The sequence below is a fragment of the Gracilinanus agilis genome, chromosome 1, assembly GCF_016433145.1.
Source record: "Gracilinanus agilis isolate LMUSP501 chromosome 1, AgileGrace, whole genome shotgun sequence".
Classification (NCBI taxonomy): domain Eukaryota; kingdom Metazoa; phylum Chordata; class Mammalia; order Didelphimorphia; family Didelphidae; genus Gracilinanus; species Gracilinanus agilis.
The window spans coordinates 695250189-695273822 of NC_058130.1; the positions used below are offsets into that span (position 1 = coordinate 695250189).

The 23634-nt window shown below is 39.1% G+C and overlaps 1 pseudogene; it reads right to left on the reverse strand.

Moving 5' to 3' along the window:
- Positions 1 to 18721: 18721 nt before the first annotated feature.
- On the reverse strand, positions 18722 to 19669 carry LOC123255742 (annotated as a pseudogene).
- Between the last annotated feature and the right edge of the window lie 3965 nt (positions 19670 to 23634).

The window sequence follows — 23634 nt, forward strand, 5'->3', positions numbered from 1 at the left end:
CATTCCTGGTATAAATCCCACCTGATCATGGTGGATGATCTTCTTAATTACTTGCTGGAGTCTCTTTGCTAATATTCTATTTAAGATTTTTGCATCTATGTTCTTTAGGGAGATTGGTCTATAGTTTTCTTTCTCTGTTTTGGTCTACCTGGCTTTGGGATCAGTACCATATTTGTGTCATAAAAGGAATTTGGTAGGACTCCTTCTTTGCTTATCATATCAAATAATTTGTATAGTATTGGGATTAGTTGCTCTTTGAATGCCTGATAGAATTCACTTGTGAATCCATCAGGTCCTGGTGATTTTTTCTTAGGGAGTTCTTTAATGGCTTGTTCAATTTCTATTTCTGATATGGGATTATTTAGGTATTCTATTTCTTCTGCTGTTAATCTAGGCAATTTATATTTTTGTAAATATTCATCCATATCTCCTAGATTGTTATATTTGTTGCCATATAATTGGGTGAAATAGTTCTTAATGATTGCCTTAATTTCCCCTTCATTAGAGGTGAGGTCTCCCTTTTCATCTCTAATACTGTCAATTTGGTTTTCTTCTTTCCTTTTTCTTATTAGATTGACCAGTACTTTGTCTATTTTATCTGTTTTTTCAAAATACCAGCTTCTAGTCTTATTTATTAATTCAATAGTTCTTCTACTTTTGATTTTATTAATTTCTCCCTTAATTTTTAGTATTTCTAATTTAGTTTTCATCTGGGGATTTTAAATTTGCTCTCTTTCTAATTTTTTGAGTTGCATACCCAATTCATTAATCTCTGCCCTCCTTAATTTGTTAATATATGCACTCAAGGATATAAATTTCCCCCTGAGTACTGCCTTGGCTGCATCCCACAGAGTTTGGTAGGATGTCTCATCATTGTCATTCTCTTCCATAAAATTGTTGATTGTTTCTATGATTTCTTCTTTGACAATTTGGTTTTGGAGAATCATATTGTTTAATTTCCAATTGGTTTTTGATTTGCCTGTCCAGGTGCCCTTACTACTTATTATTTTTATTGCATTATGATCTGAGAAGGTTACATTTATTATATCTGCTCTTTTGCATTTGTTTGCGATGATTCTATGCCCTATTACATGGTCAATCTTTGTAAATGTACCATGTGCAGCTGAAAAGAAGGTGTATTCCTTTTTGTCCCTATTTATTTTTCTCCACATATCAAGTAAATCTAATTTTTCTAGGACTTCATTCACCTCTCTTACCTCTTTCTTATTTGTTTTTTGGTTTGATTTATCTAGATCTGAAAGAGGAATATTTAGATCTCCCACTATTATGGTTTTACTATCTATTTCCTTCTTGAGCTCTGCCAGTTTCTCCTTTATGAATTTGGATGCTATACCACTTGGTGCATATATATTGAGCAGTGTTATTTCCTCATTGTTTGTACTGCCTTTAATCAGGATGTAATGACCTTCCCTGTCTTTTTTAATCATATCTATTTTTACTTTGGCTTTGTCAGAGATCATAATAGTCACTCCTGCCTTCTTTTTCTAATTTGATGCACAAAAGATTTTGCTCATACCCTTAACCTTGAACTTCTGTGTGTCTACCCACCTCATATGTGTTTCTTGTAGACAACCTATGGTAGGATTTTGGTTTCTGATCCACTCTGCTATTTGCTTCCGTTTTATGAGCGAGTTCATCCCGTTCATATTCAGAGTTACAATTGTTAGTTGTGTATTCACTGACATTTTTGAATCCTCCCCTAGACCCACCTCTTCTTCTTACACTATTTTCTTTTAAACCAGTGGTTTGCTTTGAGCCAGTATCCCTTATCCCCTCCCTTGATTGACTTCCCTTTCTGCCCCCTCCCTTGTTATTTCCCTCTTTTTGTTTTTTAAAGACCAAATGAATTCCCTTCCCCTTCTTCTCCCCTCCCTTCTCCACTCCCCTGCTCCTTTTGGTTTATCCCTTCTGACTTTCTCTGTAGGGTTAGATAGAGTTTTTTATCCGAATGTATAATAAAGCTACTCTTCCCTCTCTAGGTTGATTACACTGAGCATAAGGTTTGATTATGCTCTCTTCCTCTCCTTCTTATGGTAATATTTATCTCCTCCCCTTCCCATGCCCTCTTTATAGCGTGGAAATGCCCCGATTCTGCGTACCTTCAATGCTGCGCCCTGTTGTGGGGTTCCTTCGTTAATCTGGATTTGTTTTTATGCCCCCTTGAGGAGTCTTGTATGCATAGGTTAGGAGAGATCGAGCAGCTGCTCCTTACTCTGCCGCCATCTTAACCCCATAAAATAAACTCTTAAGTAATGAGGATGATAATAGCTTTTAACAATTTAATTTAATATAAATATAGTGTAAGAAAGAAATAAGGAAGGAAGGAAGTAGAAAATTTTTTTCCTGGTCTACCATTCTAATGTCTGGTCCGTAGAATTTCAGCTCACTCCCTAACAAGGTTCTGATCTCCATGTGGAAGTCCGTAAGTCTCTTTTGAGTAAGAGTCTTACCAGCCCACAAGAGTGTCTTCCACATGAGTCACCAATGCCAAATGGAATAGAAGAATCCATCCCAGCAAACTCACACCAAAAGCCCTTGATCTCCTCTATGGTCTCACCTTTTATAACCATTTTCTCCACATCCCTTCATGTCTTTCTGAGCTGGTCTATCACATCTCAGGAACCAATCCAAGACTCTCTGACCCAGACTTGTAATTCTTAGTTCCAGGTCACGTTCCTAAGGATCTTAATCTGTGACCTCTGTTTGTAGCATTCCAGCCACACTAATGGGATGGGTCAGATGAGAAGAAAGTTCACGACCCTGGGAGGAAGGGGTTCCCTTTACAATTTAGTTAGAAAGAGTGATACCATAAGTAAATTAGGGGAACATAGAATAGTTCACCTAGCAGATCTATGGAGAAGGGAAGAATTTGTGACCAAACAAGAAATAAAGAACCTTAATAAGATGTAAAATGAATAATTTTGATTATATTAATTTAAAAAGTTTTTGTACAAACAAAACCAATGTAAAATTTTATAACAAATTTTTCTGATAAATGTTTAATTTCTCAAATCTTTAGAGAACTAAGTCAAATGTATAGTTCTTTCTTCCTTTCTTCCTTTCTTTCTTTTTCTCCTTCCATCTTCTTTTCTTTTTTAGACATGGCTAATGCAGGGACTTGTTCTATATGACTATACATATTAGCACTTGGTTTTATATTTCTTGCTTCTTCAGTGGTTGCAGGGGGAGTGAAACAATTCAGAAATGAAAATTTAAAAAATTTAAATTTAAAATTGAGTTCTATAGCCATACCATTGCTGGGGTTATACCCCAAAGAGATAATAATGAAAAAGACTTGTACAAAAATATTTATAGTTGCACTCTTTATAGTGGCAAAAAATTGGAAAATGAGGGGATGCCCTTCGATTGGGGAACGGCTATTGTGGCATCTGTTGGTGATGGAATACTATTATGCTAAAAGGAATAATGAACTGGAGGAATTCCATATGAACTGGAATGACCTCCAGGAACTGATGCAGAGTGAAAGGAGCAGAACCAGGAGAACCATATACACAAAGATGGATACACTATGTTACAATAGAATATAATGGACTTTTCTATTCACAGCAATGCAATAATCCGGGACAATTCTGAGGGGCTTATGAGAAAGAACACTATTTACATCCAGAGAAAGAACTGTGGGAGCAGGAACACAGAAGAAAAACAACTGTTTGATCACATGGGTCGATGGGGGCATGATTGGGAATGTAGACTCTAAGTGATCACCCTAATGCAAATATTAATAATATGGAAATAGGTCTTAATCAATGACACATGTAAAACCCAGTGGAATTACTTGTTGGCCACTGGGGGAGGGGGAGAAAGGGAGAAAGAAAACAATGTTCAAAGATTTAGCATTCTGATCAATGCATTGAGATCAATGCCTTCTCCAGAGAACCTATGAGGAAGCATGTTATCCTCCTCCTGTCAGAAGAAATGATATATCCAAGGTACAGAAAAAGACATGAATTTTCAGACATGACCAATAAGTAGATTCATTTTGCTTGACTATACTTATTATTGACATGAAGTTTTTGTTGTAGCTACAATAGCAACAGTTTTTGTTGTTGCTGCAACAAGCAAAAATATGAGAGTGGGTAAGTTCAAGATGGGCACAGGGAATAGTGATTAATTGGACTATATGACCCCTGGGGTCCCTTTCAACTCAATTCTATTACTTAGGATTGCTGTAATATATAATATGTGCAGGATAATAATCAGGAGGGAAGGCTTAAAATATAGGTTGAGGATCTAAATGCCAAACAGGAAGTGTAGTACCTGTTTTGCAGCCAAGAAGGAAACATTAAATGTTCTTGAGCAGAGAAATTAAATGATAATTCCTATAAATAATGTAGACCAACATGGCAACAAAAATGGCTACAATATCATAAAAAAAATAAGCATCAACTAAATTAGAAAACAGATAGCGAGGGCAGTTATGGGCAGTGGATAGAGTGCCTAGTTTAGCGTTAAAAAGACTCATCTTCAGCAGTTTAAATCTGTCCTTAGACACTTATCAGCTGTGTGATTCTGGGCAAGTCACTTATTCCTGTTTTCTTAGTTTCCTCTTCTGTAAAATGAGCTGGAGAAGGAAATAGGAAACCACTACAGTATCTTTGCCAAGAAAACACTAAATAGGACCATGAAGAGTTAGACATGACTAAAACAACTTGAAAACAAAAAGATTAGAAAACAAGCAAGGATGTATTGTTATAATAATAAAAAAAAAACCAACAGAATGCAGATGAAAAAAGCTAAACTATCAGGAGGAACACTTGGAAAAAAGAAAAGATACATTACTAAGAAGATACATACTCCAATGGATAAATGATGAATTTAAAGAGATTAAGAATGAGTCCTAGTAAGAAAATCATAAAGAAGAAGAGCCTGAAAAAAATTAAAAGACCCAGGAGGAACTCAAGGGAGAATGTAAAGTGTGAAGGAAATAATGGAGACTACAAAAAAAAACCCTCAAGAATTTTACAAAAGCAACCAACCACACACATCATAGCAGAAAATTAAATCACACACAATACAAAGCCACTATAATTCCAGGCGCCCCAAAATCATTGAATTATGCAATTAGAAAACAAGTTTTCAAATGACATGCCTGGGAAACATCACAATGCAGCTATTAGTAACTTGCATCAGAATATTGAGGGAAAATGTTATTTGAACAATGTATTACAAAAAGTTCTCAAAGAAAATTTCCCAGAATTAGGAAAAAAGTGGTAAGATACAAAAAAGAATTTACAGGACTTAAGCAAGGGAGAACCTAATATTTAATAGACTCATTATAGTTAAATTTATGATGATAAGAAAAAAATACTTAAGGCTGACAAAAGAAATGCATAAGGGGCAGCTGGATGACTCCGTGGATTGAGAGCCAGGCCTAGAGACAGGATCCTGGTCCTGGGTTCAAATATGGCCTCAGACACTAGCTATGTGACCCTGGGCAAGTTACTTAACCCCCACTGCCTAACCCTTACCACTCTTCTGCCTTGGAACCAATACACAGTATTGATTCTAAGACAGAAGGTAAGGGTTTAAAAAGAAAAGAAGAAATGCATACGTCTCTTACTAAGGAACAATAATCATGATCACAGTAGAATTTTCAGGGAGAAGAAATAATTACATACATTGCAAAATAACTAACATTGGACAGGACACAAGCCTAAAATTGTCTGCTTAGTAAAATTCAGAATCCTTTCTGAAGTCAAAAGATGAATATTTGAAAAACATTTAGATTTTGAAGGAGAGAAGACTTGAAGGGCTGTCTATCGGAAGAGAAATTAGTCTTGTTCTCCTTGGTCCTTAAGTGCAGAACTAGGAACATAAGGGAGAAGTTATAGGGACACAGATTTAGGCTTAATGTTGGGGGAAACTTTTTAAAGATGAGAAGTATTCAAAAGTGAAATAGCCCACCTTAGGTTGGAATGGGCTTCTCCAGCAAAGGCCAGATGTTACTTGCTAAAGATTTTGTCCAGGGGATTTTTGCTTAAGTCTGAGTTGGACCAGATGTCTTCCAAGCCCCTCCCTAGCCATTAAAATTCTAGGAGTCTATGAAAAGTCTACAGAAAAACATATGCATTTCAGGGAAATTTTTGAATAGCAGTCAAGTCCCCTAACCCAAAAGATAGGTATTTAGAATAATTTGTACTTCTCAGTTCAAGATAAACAAGTTGCTAACAAAATGTGAGAACTCTGCATTCTTTCCTGGCTAAATCATTTCGTGTTTTAGGAAGGCATTTCACTGTAACAGAGAGAAAACAAAGGGAGGCAACCATCAAGGAAGGGAAAAGCTAGAATAATCTGACAGCAAATCTAATATCTTGGATAAAGGAGAAATATAAGTTAAGGAAACTTACATAATTAATATAAGAGGAAGAATTAGTTTTGTTAAGTAACAAAAATTATAAGAACAATAAAGTTTTTTAAATTACCATTTAATCAAATAATTAGTTCTGTTTTAACTGTTTCAGGGGAAAGAGGAGGCTCAAAGATGGATGGGACCATAGCTCAGGGCAGAGGGGATATGGTTACAGAGGATGGAGAGAAGGCAGAAGTATGTGAATTTTATTTTGATACTGATTTCCTGCCAAGGAAAATGACCTTTCCCTTAGAAAAGACAGATCAGGAAATAGTTGATACCCCAAATAAGCAGGGAAATAATTTTTAAGAAAGCACCTAATTATCTTTGACAAATTCCAGCCATCAGATTAGATGAACTACACCCTCAGGTTGTCAAGGCAAAAGGTATTTATTTATTAAGTGCCTACCATATGCCAGTCCCTGTGTTTTCTGTGTGTTAGGTGCTGGGAATCCGGTGCTGAAAAAACTAGACATTGCTGACCCATCTTTAGTAATTAAAAAAACAAAACCCTTGTATATTAACCTTTCATTTCTTTTAACAAATGGTAAATTGCAAAAGTTCTTCCGTTATCTCCTACCAGTTGGCAACGCCCTTTTATGGTGTTTTACTTACTTGATTTATTAGAATATATTTCATTGTGATTTGCAATCATTTAGGTTTATTTGCTCTGCTAAAATTAAAATTTATCACTAAAAATAGAAAATGGATATGAAGATTTTATCATTTGCTTTTAATGATTTTTGAAAGATGGTGAAGGAGAGAAGAGATACAGCAATATCAGGGGAGAGCAAATGTCCTAATTTTCAAAAAAAAAAAAAAGAGGAGTGGAATCTGCTAACTATTGACAGATAAGCTTGACTTCACTTTCTGGCAAAAATTCTAGAAAGCATTTGCTAGGATTCTACTAGATTGTTTTTTTGTGTGTGTGCTGTTTTTAAAACATTTGTTTTGTCTGCAATTTCCTTCCATCTCTAGACTAGAGAAATGTGGGGAGTGTAGAGATGAACCGTCTAAGGCATTTGACATAAAAGCTGTTGCCTAGAGTTGTTCTTACATTATACTATGATAGGGAAATTTGAAAAGAACATTACTGTGCTTCATGGAAACATGCTAAAGGAAGAAATCTGAAAAAAGACTACGGAAGATGTGCAGGAGAAAGTATGAAAATAGCATTTGATCTCAGGCCCTCTTAGCTTCAAGAACTTCAGTTTCTCCTTCTCTTCCTCCTTCTCTTCTCCTTGTATTCCTCATCATCTTTCCTTCTTGTTTTATACCAAACTAAGTTCACTTGCTTTTTTGAATAGAATTACTAGACCGATGGATCAGAGGACTGCTGTAGGCATAGCTTGTCTGGATTTCTGGCAAGCATTTGACCAAGTCTATCATACCATTTTGTGGAAAATGTAGAGAAATGTTGATTGGCTAGACCATTGGAATGAATCTAAAAATTTGAAATTTAATCAGGGTAAATTTGAAATCTAAAATGGGTTTAAAATTCATCTTCATAAATGCATTATTGGCGAGATGTGATGAAATAGCAGTTTGTTTCAACTGGCATTTAGTAGACTGCAAACTCAGTGGAAGTCAAAAGGGTGATCCTTTGGCATCCAAGAAAACTAATGCAGTCAGACTGCTCTAAGTAGTTTGACCGCCTGCAGCCCCAAATTAATATATTTGTGGGTGGATACCTGAGAAGGAGACTTAGAAACTGAGGGAAAATCGGTAGAGGGGATATAGAGAGAGAGGGACCACAACAAAGGAAGAAAGACTCAGAGACAAAGGCTTCAAGAACATGGGATCCAGTGTGAGTGCTCCTCTGATGGTGGAAGAGAGAGAGAGCTACACATGTCCCCCATCTTTTTTATTGGAGAATCAAGGAATGGGGAATAGGAGGTAGCTAATGAACATGTGACATGGCATATGATTTGACAATGGCTCAATTGACAACCACAAGATCAAAGAGGAGGAGGTTAATCCAGCATGTGACCTGGTAGGGAATCTGGTCTGTCCAGGTAGGAGCTAGGACCCTGTGGCAGCTAACGCCCTGCCCAGGAATTCTCCTGACCTTTGGACTGTAGGTTTGGAGAGTGGTCAGAATTAATATAGAGTACCAATTAAATACAATGATCAAGAAATAATATGACCACCAGTCTGGTATGTGAGCACATAGGCTACAATATTAATACATCAATAATACTTTCAAGATTCAAATATACCTGGGATGCCACAAGAAGCCTGGACTAGGGAATTCATAGTCCCATTGTAGTCTGTTATGGTTGACCTTCATCTGGAATATCGCATTCATTTACAAGAACTTCATCTTAAAGAAAGACAGAGACAAGCTGGACCAGGTTCTGAAGAGAGTGATGGAGACAATGAAGGGGCCTTGAGATTGTACCATATGGGGATTGGTTGAAGGAGCTCATACTGATAACCTTTAGGAGCAAAGACCCAGAGGGAACATGGAAGCTGTTTTCAAATACTTGAAGGCTTCTCATGTAGAAAAGGGACCAGAACTGCTCTGCTTGGTCCCCAAAGGGCAGAAGTAGGAACATTAGGATGAAAGCTGCAAAGAAACAGTTTTAGTCTTGATGAATGGAAAAATTTCCCATTAGAGCTATCCAAAAGTATAATAGTGTGAGAATTGAACAGAAATCTCTATCCCTCTTTTCTTTCTAAAAGGAAAGTTTCATTTTGAATTTGAAAATCTATTTCAGTCTCACCCGCACCCCTGAGAGGATGCCAGAAGCCTCATGGCACCCTGGAGTCGGAGAAGATGCTTGCCTCTTGTCCCATATGACTCCTGGTATCCAGAAGACCGGCCTCTGCCTGGACTGAAGTCAATTCTGTCCAGTCAGGAAGACCCAGAAAAAGTGATGTCACAGGGGTATAAGTTATGGATCAAGTAAGGTGCTCCCCACCCCCATTCTGGCTAAGCAGTAGGAATGAACAGAGATGTCAGGGAGCTCTGGTTAGCTAAGGAAGGTATGTGACCAGCCATAGGACTATGTGCCTTTTCTTTCTCCAACCCACTTTTCACTATTTAATAAATAATTATAAATTAATATATATTTCTCCAGAGAATTTTAATCCTAACAATTGTAATGCTTCAAGAGTTGGTAAGTACCCCCTAACTGAGGTCTTCAAGCAAAAGTTGTCCGATCGTATTTTGGGGCTATTTAGAAAGAATTCTTGCTCAGGTGTGGGTTGGACTAGATGGCGCCTCTGAGATCTTTTTCATGTTTGGGAATTTGTCACAGCTATGTGGCTAATTGGAGAAAATAAACTATTAGACTTTATCTGAATCTGATTTTCCACAAATGTGTCATTTCCAAGAAGAAAGCCATCTAACTTTGAGCAATACTGTCCTATTGTTCTTGCTAAAATCTTGCTCGAAATCCTAAATTAGACATGAATGGGGTGTTGAGACCCTAATGCCTAAAAGGGACTAAATCAGGTGGTCTATTTGAATATAACCCTTGTTTTAGCACAGATTCCCATCCCTTAGAGCAGTGATGGGCAAACTTTTTAAAGAGGGGGGCCAAAGGAAAGGAAATGCTCATCTGTCAGTCTGTTTCTAAGGCAACTCTTTCGAAGTTTCATTATATTGTATCCTACTCATTGTATTCGTCAGATTAGGAATAATGTCACTCGTTGGGATAGAACATTTCAGCTCCCCTACCCCCAGTCTGGCCTGCGGGCCATAGTTTGCCCATCACTGCCCCAGACTGATTTATGTAGCCTGAGTCCCAAGACCCATTGGTAGGCCACTCTCTCTTCATTGCTCAAGATCAATGTGCTTGTGTGAAGGACAAGGTGGAATTGGTGAGAACAGGAGAGGAAAGGGGTTCATTTATCTTTGAGCTTGAGTCTCTTCAGATCTCTTCAATTTCTTTGGGCTTCGGGAGCTTCTGGCTTCCAGCTTAAAGAGAAAGAAGATAGAAGATGCCAACTCCACTTCCAAGTTGTTGAAGGAAAAGACCCTGGAAAGAAGGGAATAAAAAATAAAAGGGAATAACATAAAAGGGAATAACAATCCCCATCAGATCTCTGTCTTCAGTTCCCTTCTCTAGAGACTTTGGGGAACTTCCCTTTGAGGGAGATCTAGGGTTCTATCTTGAACTATCTTGAACTGTTACCTAGATCCCAATAGGGAGGGCAGGAGTTCTTAAACTTGCGTATTTGGCAGATGGGAAAACATAAATAAGGAAGGGCTTGAAGCTGGAGAATAAGCAGAGTGTATTCAGTTAACCTAAGGAAGATTAGATGGCTCTCTCAGAAAGGGAGAAGTAGGAAACAATGTCAAACTGGTAGGGTGGAGCTGCATTGGTGAGGCCACTGCTTTCCAGGCAAAGGAATTTAGAGCTTCAGCTTAAAGACAGAGAAGCTCCATTTAAGGTTTTGAGCAAGAGTGTGATGTGATAGAATCATCATGATCACCAAATAATAGCAAGAGGGTCCAGACTTGTAAATTCTTTGGTACAGAAAATGTCCAGGTGAAGAAATTTCCTCTACCATAGTCTTAGGAAGTTGCCTGTGCTAATGAGAGCTTAGGTCATTAGTCCAGGGCATCAAAACTAACTGATGCTAAATATTTTTGCGATTGTAAAAAAGACTCTAAATCAGACGTCTACTTTGGGGGCCTTCTGAGATCCGTTGGACTCTTCATTTACCTTTGCTCTTGATACAAAGAAATGTCCAAAAGAAATGTCATTAAAGAATTAGCTCCAATTACACACATGCACCCACATTATATTGTGGGTGTGTCTACATATACATATTTAATATATATGTACCTAGTACACATGTATTATATATATACACATATAATGTATATGAATGTCTATATGTATAATTACAGCCAGTTTGCTCATTGCCTTTTGGATGACAAAAGGTATCTCAAAAGTCTTAGTGTAGGGGGCATCTGGGTAGCTCAGTGGATTGAGAGCCAGGTCTAGAGATGGGAGATCCTAGGTTCAAATCTGGCCGCAGACACTTCCCAGCTGTGTGACCCTGGGCAAGTCACTTGACCCCCATTGCCTACACTTACCACAAAGGCAGAAGAGTGGTAAGTGTAGGCAATGGGGGTCAATACACAGCATTGACTCCAAGATGGAAGGTAAGGGTTTAAAAAAAAAAAAGTCTTACTGTAGCTTTAAGTTTTAATAGCTTATATATGTGTATGCATCTATATCTATGTCAAAATAAATAGAAATAAAGTCACACAGCATATAGTGGGGTCAATAGAGTTAGCCCCAGAGAAAGGGTTCAGGTTCTGTCTCAACACATACTGGCCTCGTGACCCAGGCACTTAATACTTTCTTTCTTTCTTTTTTTAAACTCTTACCTTCTGTCTTAGCATTAATATTCAGTATCACTTCCAAGGCAGAAGAGTGGTCAGGGCTAGGCAATTGGAGTTAAGTTGTAATGGGAGAGCTGATCAGGAAAACCTGGACCCGAAGGGGCACTCTCTTCATGAATGACAGGGCTCTAGTAATCATCTTAAAAACAGAAAAAAGTTATTAAATTTAATGCTAGTTGGATTGTTGAGTTGAGTTGGCCAAGAGGCAGGAGTAGATGGAATACTGCCTCCCAGAGGAGATAGAGTTTGGGATACTTAGACCCTCCTGACTACAGGGCCTATGTGTCTAGAGGTAGAATGATGGTGAGGTGATGGAGTGATGTTCTGGGGACTCTGGGACCCTAGATGGGTCATGTGCTTATGTCTTATGCCTCAAAGTCATAAGAGGTGAACTTGTCCGGTTTAGAGGATGGTTAGATAACTGAGCTCAGAACAGATGCTTATCAGAAGTAAGCTGGGAGGCACCTATCTGTGGTCACCAAGAATGAGGGGAGAGGCCAGAAGGAACATTCCTCTCAGCTCAATGTCACCTTCCCTCAGCACTGCAGGAATGCAAGGGAAAATGAATTCCTTACGTGCTCTCTGACCTGGGACACCTTTGGGGTTTGGGGGTATCTAGTGGAAGCCTGTACCCCCATATCAAAAGGACTTGCCTAGGATCCTACAGCTACGACAGTGATTTCCAAAGTGGGCTCCACCGCCCCCTGGTGGGTGCTACAGTGATCCAGGAAAGCGGTGATGGCCACAGGTGCATTTATCTTTCCTATTAAATGCTATTAAAATTTAAAAAAATTAATTTCCAGGGGGCTAAGTAATATTTTTTCCAGAAAGGGGGCGGTAGGCCAAAAAAGTTTGGGAACCACTGAGCTAGGAAGTATCTCAGACCAGTTTTGAACCCAGGACCTTCTATCTCCAGACGTGGCTCCCTAGCTGCCCCCATTGCTTCAACTTTCAAAACTTAGGCAACTGCCTAAGACTACTGCAGAGAAAATGCTGGTCTTCATTTTTAGAGTTTTAACGGGAGTTCATACTAGTGAAATTACAGCTCTTTTTGTAATTGGTTTCTGGAAGCCCCGCCTCCCCAATCTGAACCCTCTGCCCTGGAGCCAGCCCCATCCTCCTGGAGGTAAACAGGCTATTCATTCTCCCAGCTCTGTGCTCCTTATCTGCATTGCACCAGCAGGGCTATGGATGACCTAGATAATTGCTTCAGTTCACTACTTTAAGAAGGTTTGGATTTGGGGCTCAGAGTTTGGGGTTCAAGTTCCATCTCTGACCTTGGGCAAGTCACTAATACTCCTCTTTCTGATAATGCAAAGATTATGTCCTCCCTCTCCCCTCCCTAGCATGAAGAGGCCTCACCTCACTGCTCCTTCTTTGTCAACATACTTAGTTCTGTGGCCTTGGTGCAATGAGCAGTTGAGGACTTCCTAGACTTATCCCATTTTACAGTCCGATGGGTCCCTTCCAGGTCCAGATCTATGATCTTAAGAGTCAGGGCAGGCTCTAGTGGGGTCCGAATGGGGGATGCAGAGAGTGCAATCACAGAAATCCCAGACAATCAGAGTTGTAAACTAGATACAAATAATTCTACCACTTTGGACTGAGTAGGGCTGCTTTGGCCATAGGATGGAGACAGGAAGGTATGTCTTGGGACTGGCTAAAAAGAATCAGCCATACCTCTGGGCCTATGAATCATACCACAGACCAGTTATAAAGAGGGAATTCTAGCTGCAGGCTAGCAGGTGGTCCCATAAAGTCCCATAAAGTGGAATACTTCTAAGCAGGAAATGCCCTTGGGAAAGATGACTGAATTTTCCACCCAAAGCCCCTTCATTGATCTAGGGAGGACTGTGAAGAGCTGGAGCTCCTGCCATTGTCATTGGGGAGCAGCTTCTTCTGAGCCACAGTGGCTGTTGGCAGCATCGACAGCCAGGGCAGAGAGACAAACTGGAGCTGCCAAGGAAAGGCAGCCTCAGGACTCTGCTACCCAGCAGACGGGGGAAGTTCATGAAGACTCCACAAAGGGAGAAAATCTTTAATCAGGAACTTTGTCTATATGTACTTTCTGAGCCTGAATACCTCTCCCCAACGAGAGCATACCCCTAGTTTGGGGTAGTTGAGTTGTTTCTGTAATAGTTCTTTCTACGGTTGCTTATTAACTACCCATTCTAAAAGCTAATTAACTGGTTGATAATCAGTGGGAGTTTATAAAGCCACCTAGAACTCTGAGGACAGAAGTAGCCACTTTTGGGGTGACTTTGATGGCCAAGCCAATGACAGTCGGGGAATCGGCTCCAGAGCCGGTGCTACATAATGAGTTAAAAAAGCTTCGGAAAGTCCGTGAAAGAGTTAATTCTCCTGATGTGTGTGAATGGTTTGAGAGAAAAGATAGGATTTTAGGTTTTTTTTTTCCAATTTCACCAACAGATCAGACACAATCCTTGATTGCCTTGAAGTTTTCTATCTTTGAAAGACTTTGTGAAATTCATTAACTTAATGTTAAGATGGCTGCTCCTTTAATGAGGTAGGTTTTAATTAGGTGAGCTTCTGAATAAAGAGAACAGGTTAATAAGAACATTCTTGCCTAAGTGTCTAAAAGGATATTGCTTTAGTGAAGAAGCTGCAGTCATTTGGCAAGGTCTCGCTCTTCAGAAGGAGCTGCCAGTTGGATCAGATCTCAATCTGATTTCACTATGGGCTAGACAAGTCACTAGAAAAGAACAGCTGATAAATTATTTGACAATACCTAGAATTGAGAGTGTCTGAATAATTAAGAGGTGTGGCATGCTGGGACACAAAGCATTTGGAATCCCAAGACCTGGGTTGGAATCTTGGCTGTGGTACTGCCTTATTACCTCTTCGACCTTGAGTGATTCAATTCACTGAACATCTATTAAGTGCTTCCTATATGCCAGGCACTGTCCCCCCAAAAGAAAAGCAATGCCGGGCCCCTTAGGAGCTTCCATTTTGAGGAGTCCTTGTTACTATTATGGTTCGTGAAAACGTATTCATTTCTCTTACCTTGACTAAACTTTGTATTTCCTCCAGGGCAAGGCATAGGATTCCTGCACACACTCTCATTAGAAATGTTTGTTGAGTTAAATTGAATTAAGTAAGGAAGACGAGGCTCTGTAGTTGATCCTTCTCAGTCTTCCGGCAGTACACATTTTTGAGATGGTCGCTTAGGTTTAGGAGTACATTTATGACTATAGAACAGTCTTTTTTCCCCTCTGTCTAAAACACAACTACCTTGAACTGTGCTAGCAAAGAATAATCCCTTCATCTTGGCTTCATTCAGAACTATGCTGAGTTAATTGGCTCAGATATCACCTAAGCTGTATTTCCAAAATGTAGCAAGGGGTGTTAGACTAAATGGAATGATTAGAGTTGAGTAGTTATTGATAACACTAATAGTTAACATCTGTTTAGTACTTTGTACAGAGGCGGCACAATGGACTGAGGGCTTGACCTAGAGTTTGAAAGATCTGAGTTCAAATTCTGCCTCGGTTACTTACTAGCTGTGTGAGTATGGGCAAGTCACTTAATCTCTGTTTACTTCCATCTCCTCATTTGTAAAATGAGAACAATTATAAAGCTACCTCCCAGGGTTATTATGCAGACTGTCAATCTGAAATCTGGAGTCCCCCAAGTTTGCCCCAGTCCCCTGAGAACTCACCCTGAGGGAAGTCCCAGACTCACCCATTTCAGACAGAACAATAGACCTAAAGGTAAACCTAATCAAATGTTAAACATCCTTTTGTCCTAGTTTCTCCCACTGTATAAAGTCCCCTCCCAGGTAGCCCAGCCCTTGGCTGGATCATTATAAAGCATCGGCCTTTATAAAGCATCTGGGACTTTTCTCCTTTCCTTGTAGCCATGGTAATGCCAATCAGTCATACTTCCCTGTCCTTAGTTCCCCAAATTGTACATAAGTTCCTCAAGTTCTATTGTTCTTTGGAGAATCATGTAGCTTGGTGCATCTAGCAGGGATAAATCCCCAGAGGCCCAGGATGTTGACTCTGTGTAGTTTTTGGTGCTTGGCTCTGTGATAGTGGACCTGTCTCTTTCCTGATTAAAGACTTGGCTTTTCTGACTACTTTAGTAGTTCCCCATGTTAACAGGATCTAATGAGATAATATTTGCAAAGCACTTTGTAAACCTTAAATTGCTATATAAATGCTAATTCTTATTATCTCAACAATGAGAAACAATAGTAAGAAACTGAGTCTGAGAAAGGTTAGGAGATTTGCTCTAGGTCATACAGCTAGCAAATGCCAGGCAGAATTTGAATTCAGGTCTTCTTGGACCAACAGGGCCAACTCTAATTACTGTTGGGCTAGATTAAGGACTCCAAGAAGAAAATGAGTCTTGAGATTATATTTCTATCTGACTGTTTGGATATGAGAAGTGAGGGAGAGGGAAGAGTCAAAGTTAATCCCCAAGTTTCCAGTGTGGAATATTGGGTGACTAACCACAGAGGGAAGGGATATTTTACAAGGCAAGGTTTCCAAAGTGTGTAGATGGAAACCAAACCCCAAGTTTGTCCTACCCCACATCCCATTTTGCATGCATACTTTGCATGACAGAGGGGGACAGAAGTAAAAAAGGTGTGGTACATGAGGGGAGGTCTCTCTTTCTCTCTCTCTCTCTCTCTCTCTCTCTCTCTCTCTCTCTCTCTCTCTGGGTTGGTACCACAGTGGAAGACAGTCTTGATTGGGAGCTCTGGTGCCTGCTGTGCAGTGGAGGGTTTTTTGAGGACTTTGGCGGGCTTCCTGATTCAGCTTTGGTATTTAGCTAGGTAATGTTTTCTGTCTCCTTCCTATATTTCCCTTTTTTTGCTTTATCTCCATTTTAATTAAAACTTAATTGTTAAGAGCTACTAACAGACTCCTGACTTGAGAGTTGATTTTATAGATGGCGACCACAATCTTTTTCTAAATCAATATTACATTTAATAATTTTACTTTCATTTATTACAGAAGGGAGAAATGTGTGAAGACTTGAGCAGTAAGTAGATCTGTTTGTCAGACTCTGACTTCCCACTTTACAGAATAATAACAAATGAGGGAAGTTTGATTAGGAGGAACCAGTTGGTAAAGGGCCATGAAGTCTATGCTCTGAAGAATTTGGCTCATTAGCCCCTGAGCAATGAGTGACTTGGGAGGAGGGAATATGGGGAGTGATGGTGGTAGAGCATTCTTTCTCCTTATGAAAAATCCTACTTTTTCTTTTACCTGTACATATTGTGTTTATTAAAATCACTTTATTTTTTAATGTATCTGTGATTTTAAAATAGATCTGACTTTTAAAAAAAAGGTTGAGGCACCCACATAGATACTGTGATAAGGTTAAATCTACCTTGCCCATTCTCAAATCTAATCACCAAAAGTGTAAACAACTCCTCTTAACTCTCAAATGGGGAAGTCTATGACCCACATGTGCAAAAATGGATGACAAATCAGAATTGACTGACTGCCCCCTAGGTAGTCTTAAGAAAATCGTCTGTTGTAATTGGGCACATAAACTGGAAGGGAGGCACAGGAAGTGACGAAAGAAATGGCCTGGATAAATTAAAAGAACTTTTGGGGCTCACACTCTTTTTTGGTTCTTGGCTGCTTGTTTCTTCGTGTGGTGGGTGACTAAGACCTGGAGGAGCTCGGACCGCTGGCTGAGATCTTGGACTAAGTGAGACTGCTGTTAATCTCTCCCTTGCAATTACATGTGGTGAGTGTAAAAACTAAATCTTCTTGGACTTCTCTAAAGGAACTGTTCTTTCAAAAGAGACTCTATGACTGAACCTTCATTCACCTCTGGGGCCCTCCAGCCTTGAGCTCAAGGCTGAGCCTCCTCAGATTGAGGACTAATTATATCTGCCTGGGTTAAACTAGGGGTCCGGAGCAAATTAATTAACGTGTCAGATTACTTATCCTATCCTATCCTTTCTCTGATTTTCTTATTTTCTCTTCCTCTTTTCATTTGTAAATAAGCTTCCATAAAAGTCATTTTGACTTGAAGTTATTCTTTAATTGGGGATTGATAATTATTCAATTCCCTGGTGACCAAACCTTTTAATATTCACCCAACCAAAACCCCTTTTTACCCCTTTCAATACAAAGGTCAGATAAAAAATTGATCCTGACTTCAGAGAACTTACTCTTGTACTTTAAAACAATATCTTCTTTCTATTTGTTATATTTTTTTATTGCTTCATAAATTTCTATATTCTCACCATCAAAAAGCAGGCTCTTTGCTTTGTGGAGATGGGGAAGCCATAAGGTGCTGCTAATATCTTAAAAAAAAAAAATTAGCCTCTTACTCTGAGGCTAACTGGAGGTACCATTTAACAGTAGCCTCTAAGCTCTGTAGGCCTCTAACTGGCCCTTAGCCTGGGACTATAGAGCCAAGGATATTTTAGAGGGAGAGCAAGGTGGACCTCTTCATAGAAGAGAAGTGTGACATTAGAGCGAATAATCTTTGGATTAGAAAAGACAAAAAGTGGCTACTAGGGAGAAACCCAAGAGAAATTGAATGATACTAAGAGAGTCCCTGGCTGCCTTAAAGAATGTTATTCCAGGACGCTGAGAGAACTGGAAGATGGGATATCTGAAACACTGTTAGTATTCTTTGAAAGATTATGGGGAATAAAAGAGGTGGCATAGGACTGGAGAAGTGAATATATTGTCCTAATTTTCCAAGAAAAGGGGAGAAAGTAGAGTCTCAAAACTAAAGACCAGTGAGTTGGACTTAGACTTCTGGCAAGGAGATCAAAGATCATTAGTGAATACTTGGAAAAAGAGTAGTGATTGCAAAGAGTCAGCCCAGCTGATTCATCAAGAACAGGTCTTGCCAGATGTCCCTCATTTTCTCTTCCCTCCTCCAACAAAATTAATTTATTATGTTTTTAAAGTGTGTCACACTGTATAGAAATGGACATTTTCTCCCATAATTTTGTGCAGCTGGGACTACAGTAATGGAATTGCTCCTGCCTTATATCTCCAGATTAACATCCTCAGGTCATAACAGTAAGTCTTCCCAAAGGGAGCCTCCTGAGAAAATAAGCTATTTCCTCCATTCATGTTCCTTTCTTTTTATAGCACACACCAACAGTCCTAACCAGGAAGAGTAAATTGGGGCATAAAGAGGGAATCCACCAGTAAGCCCACAGCTGTTGACAGTTGGAGATAAGTACAAAAGGAGATAGCTGATTCTGGCAAAGAATCCAATGATAGCCTGGGAATAACTCCTCATTTCACTCATGGTGAGAACCCTTCTTTCCAGTGCATAGGTTTTGAAAAGGCAGGTCAATGAATTACAGAGCCACAAAGAAATGATGCTACTCAAAAGTTGAGAAATAAGACTCAGAAAAAAAATCCTAGGCAGCTTTTCTCTTAGTAGATAATTATTATGGATTTGTGTAGCAATTGCTTTTTTCCAGTGAATTATACCGTAGACCCCAGGGTAAGTACATGGATGTGTGACCAAGGTAGCAGCAGAATGAGCCATCAACTCTTGAGTAGTCTCCTTGACAACTGTGTCAAAGCTGGAAGGGCCACAAGGTCTTTCAGTGTTCAAGGGAGTGAAAGTCTTTGTTTTAATTCTTGAGACCTGTCACATTCCTGGTATCAATGCAAAACTTGATAGTGGACCACAGTTCCATGGTTCAAGAATACAGACTGGGAGGTAAGCCTTTGAATAGCTCGCACTCTTCTATCAATGTTCATAATATGCTGGGCATAAGAAAAGAGGCCAGGGAGATGATAGGCTCATCAAAAACTGCTTCTTATAGTTGGAGAAAGAGACATGTATTCTACCCATATGAGCAGCTTCACATACATAAGTAGTGAGAGAGGATGATGAAGCTCCAACTCAGTAATACTTATCTGGCCTCCTCCGGTCATGATGTCACTCATGGGTGGATGAATGGTGTTATAAATAAAAGGGGTCTAAGGGAGATGTAAAGATGTACAATGATATTGATGTTTCTATCTGTATTCTCCTCAGCTGCAGATGATGGAGGAACACCAATTCCAATCACCTTTGACTGCTGCTGTAATTTATCCCTTTCTCTCTAACAGTTGCCCAAGAAGGACCCTCAAGAGGTTAGATCAGTGATTCCCAAAGTGGGCACTACCGCCCCCTGGTGGGTGCTGCAGCGATCCAGGAGGTGGTGATGGCCACAGGTGCATTTATCTTTCCTATTAATTGCTATTAAATTAAAAAAAAATTAATTTCCAAGGGGCTAAGTAATATTTTTTCTGGAAAGGGGGCAGTAGGCCAAAAATGTTTGGGAACCACTGGGTTAGATAGATGAGTAACCTTTCCAGGTCGAACCTGGGGTTGGACAGATTAGTATTGGGCTATTGATTTGACTTGGATGACGTTTAGGATCTGACTGCATTTGACTCCCTTTCCAAGGGTCGTGATATAAAGACCACCCAGGAAGGTACTTGTTGTTGAACTCTCTTTATTTACAACCAGGGAAAGGATAACAAGGACAAAGATTGGGGATTGGAGACCCTATTGACCTATTATCTATAAACTAGTTGACAATCAGGATTGGAGGCTATTGATCAAGTGAAAGCTGGAGATTTGCTCACTCCCACTCCCTATGGCCAGACTGGCTACAGCCAAGCCAGAGAATAGGGAAGCTATTGATGCAGCTATGTCAATGATTTTTTCTCTCAGCTTTCTCGCTATCAGGGTTGGTGATGCACTAGCTCTCACAGTCTATCAGGAAATAGTTTCAGAGATATTCCTGTCCTCTTCTTCATAGACCTCCCTGCCACCCTTCAACCACCCATTCAAGGATTTTCCAGTCCAGAGACTCCTGTCCAGAGACCTCCAGAGAGACTTCCCTCAAAGTGGCTGTCAGGGGTATTTACATCATGGGGCCAACCAATGTTTGCCCCTGGCTAATGGCTCATAGCACCTGGGAACATTCCGAGTCTCTCAAACTGCCATCCCTGTCATTCAAGGTGTCATCCATCACTTCCCAGATTATGAATATAACAATGGATGGATGGACAGATTGACTGAGCCACCATGAACTTGCCATGTTCTGGATTTCCTATTAGAGCCAATGGCTTTGTTTCTCAATTCCCTTTTTAGGGTTTCCACAAGAATACTGGAGTTATCACTTACTTGGATTTGAGCAACACATTTGACAAAGTCTCAGACTATTCTTTTGGAAAATATGGATGAATGTGGAATCAGAGGATAGTAGATTAGGAAAATATAATTACTAAATTCTCGAGGGACAGTATTTCTTAATTTATAAGTTAGTTTATTAATCAGTCCCTCATGAAAATCTAAACAAGCTAGTAGACTTTCTCCGTAATTCAAATGAATGCCAAGGAGCAAAAGCAAGGCAAAAGAGCCCTGGGAAAAATGAGAGCAGCTGGGCAAAAGAAAGCCAGCAAACTCTGGTGCTTGTCTTATATACCCTTTGTGAACTCATTCCCTCAGTCCTACCCCAGGACATCCTAAGACATCTCTGATTGGTAAACAGCCACAGAGAAGGTGGGCTTAGATACCTTAACTCCTTCCTCACTATATCATTACCAGAAGAGGTGGGTCTCAGTAGGATACCAACCCATCTCCTTTCCTCCTCTATTCCTAGCTTGGTCATAGCAGTCCAAAATGGCAGTAAGAGCCGCTGACTTCCTTGTTCAAGAACATTCTTGTTTACAGATAAATAAAGAACAGGCAGGTCAACCCCTGGAAAAACATGTTCTAAACTATGAGTAATAATGAGATATCTGCAAATTAAAACAGCTTTGGGGTTCCACTTCACACTCTTCAGATTGGCAAAGATGAAAAAATGGAAATGACAATCATTTAAGAAGACAGATAAAGCAATTGTTATATATCAGGTACCTGCTAAATGTTGTGGATACAAATAAAAGCAAGGTGCTCCTTGCCCTGTAATAAGGCAAGGCAACATATAAAGAAGAACTGTAATGGGTGGGAGAAAGATATATATGGTTTTGAGTGGATGCAGAAGCCAATCAGAGTTTGTATTAGCACACAAATATAATTTACATATCTTAGACAAATTGTAAACAATGAGGAGTTTGTGGTTTTGTATGTAATTTTTTTGCGTTTGTTGTTTGCAACAAATTAATGTTTTGCATCAAATATTTTTTTGATGGTGATGGTGGGAAAATTTTTTAAAAAGAAAAGCAGCTGATGGAGTGGAGATCATGGATTATGGGGGGGCCGGATTTAAAAAACACAAATAGTCCATTATAGTACTATATTGGTCCAAAAAAAGGTAAACTAAGAGTTCAAGATACATATTAACTTCCTCCATTACTTATAAGTTCTCTAAATAAGAGAATTTTGTAGTGCTAATATCCATATCAGAGAAATTAAAGACTATTTATGTACAAAAACAAATAAACAAATAAACAAACAACAATCCAGAGCCAAAGGACTGAGACTTTACATTTCTCTCTAATTAATTTCATACTATTAGACTCAACCTATAATTCTCAATGTGTAGTCTATGAGTCCTGAGATGCTTTTCAGATCAAAACTATTTTCACAATTAATTATTAATAACTATAATCTACATAAATAAAAACTCTCTGCAAGATCCTCAATAATTTGTAAGAAAAATGAAAGGGATTCCAAACAAAGTATAAGAACCCTTGTTCCAATCTTTCAAGGTCTTTTTGGATCATGACTTTGTAACTCAGTTCATTAGCTATCCCTCTGGTCTAAAAAACCTGCAAATTTTGATAACCAGGATCTACATTTGGCTTTATCCAAGTCATTGATAAAAAATGTGAAACAGCATAGAGCCAAAAAACACACTCCTGGAGACCTTCCATCCAGTTGACAATGAATCATTAAAAAAACTATTCTTTGAGGAGACAGTTAAGTGGTTCAGCGGATTGAGAACGAGGGCTGGAGATGGGAGGTCCTGTGTTCAAATATACCTTCAGATACTTCCTAGCTGTGTGACCCTGCACAAGTCACTTAACTGCCATTGACTAGCCCTTATTGCTCCTACTTCTACTTTGGAAGAGATATAAAGTATTGATTCTAAGATGGAAAATGATACATGATATTGATTCTAAGATGGAAAGTGATACATGGTATTGATTCTAAGATGGAAAGTAAGGGTTTTAAAAACACAAACAAAATCCAACCTATGTGAGTCTATTTTGAATCTAATTGTGTTATCTAGCCCAAACCTATTCATCTTTTTTTTACAAGAATTTTATGAATTATTTAATCAAACATCATGTTAAAATCTAGGTAAACTATTTCTATAGCATTCACTTAATTTCTTAGATTAGTAACTCTATCAAAAAATGATATAAAGCTAGTCAGACATAGTATCTTCTTGAAGAAACCTTTGGGCTCTTTGTAATCACAACTTCCTTATCTTATCTTAGCAGTTATTGGTAGTGAGGGAGATGGAGCACTGGGTTTGGTGTCAGGAAGACCTGGACTTTAATTCCATTTTAGACACTGGATGTGAGACCCAGAGCAAATCACTTAGCCTCTGCCTCAGTTTTCTCATCCTTAAGTGGGGATAATAATAGCATCTACTTTCAAGGATTGTTGTGAGGATCAAATGAAATGTGTGTACTACTTGTACAAAAATATAGAAGCTCTTTTTGTGCTGGCAAAGCATTGGAATTTGAGGAGATGTCCATTAATTGGAGAATGGCTGATACTGTTGTACTATAAGAAATGATAAACAGGATCCTTTCAGAAAAAGCTGGAAAGATCTACATGAATTGATGCAGAGTGAAAAAAAGCAGAACCAGGAGAACATTGTACACAGTAACTGTCAGCTATGAAAGACTTAGTGACTCAGCAATACCATGATCTGGGACAATTCTGAAGGATTTATGACAAA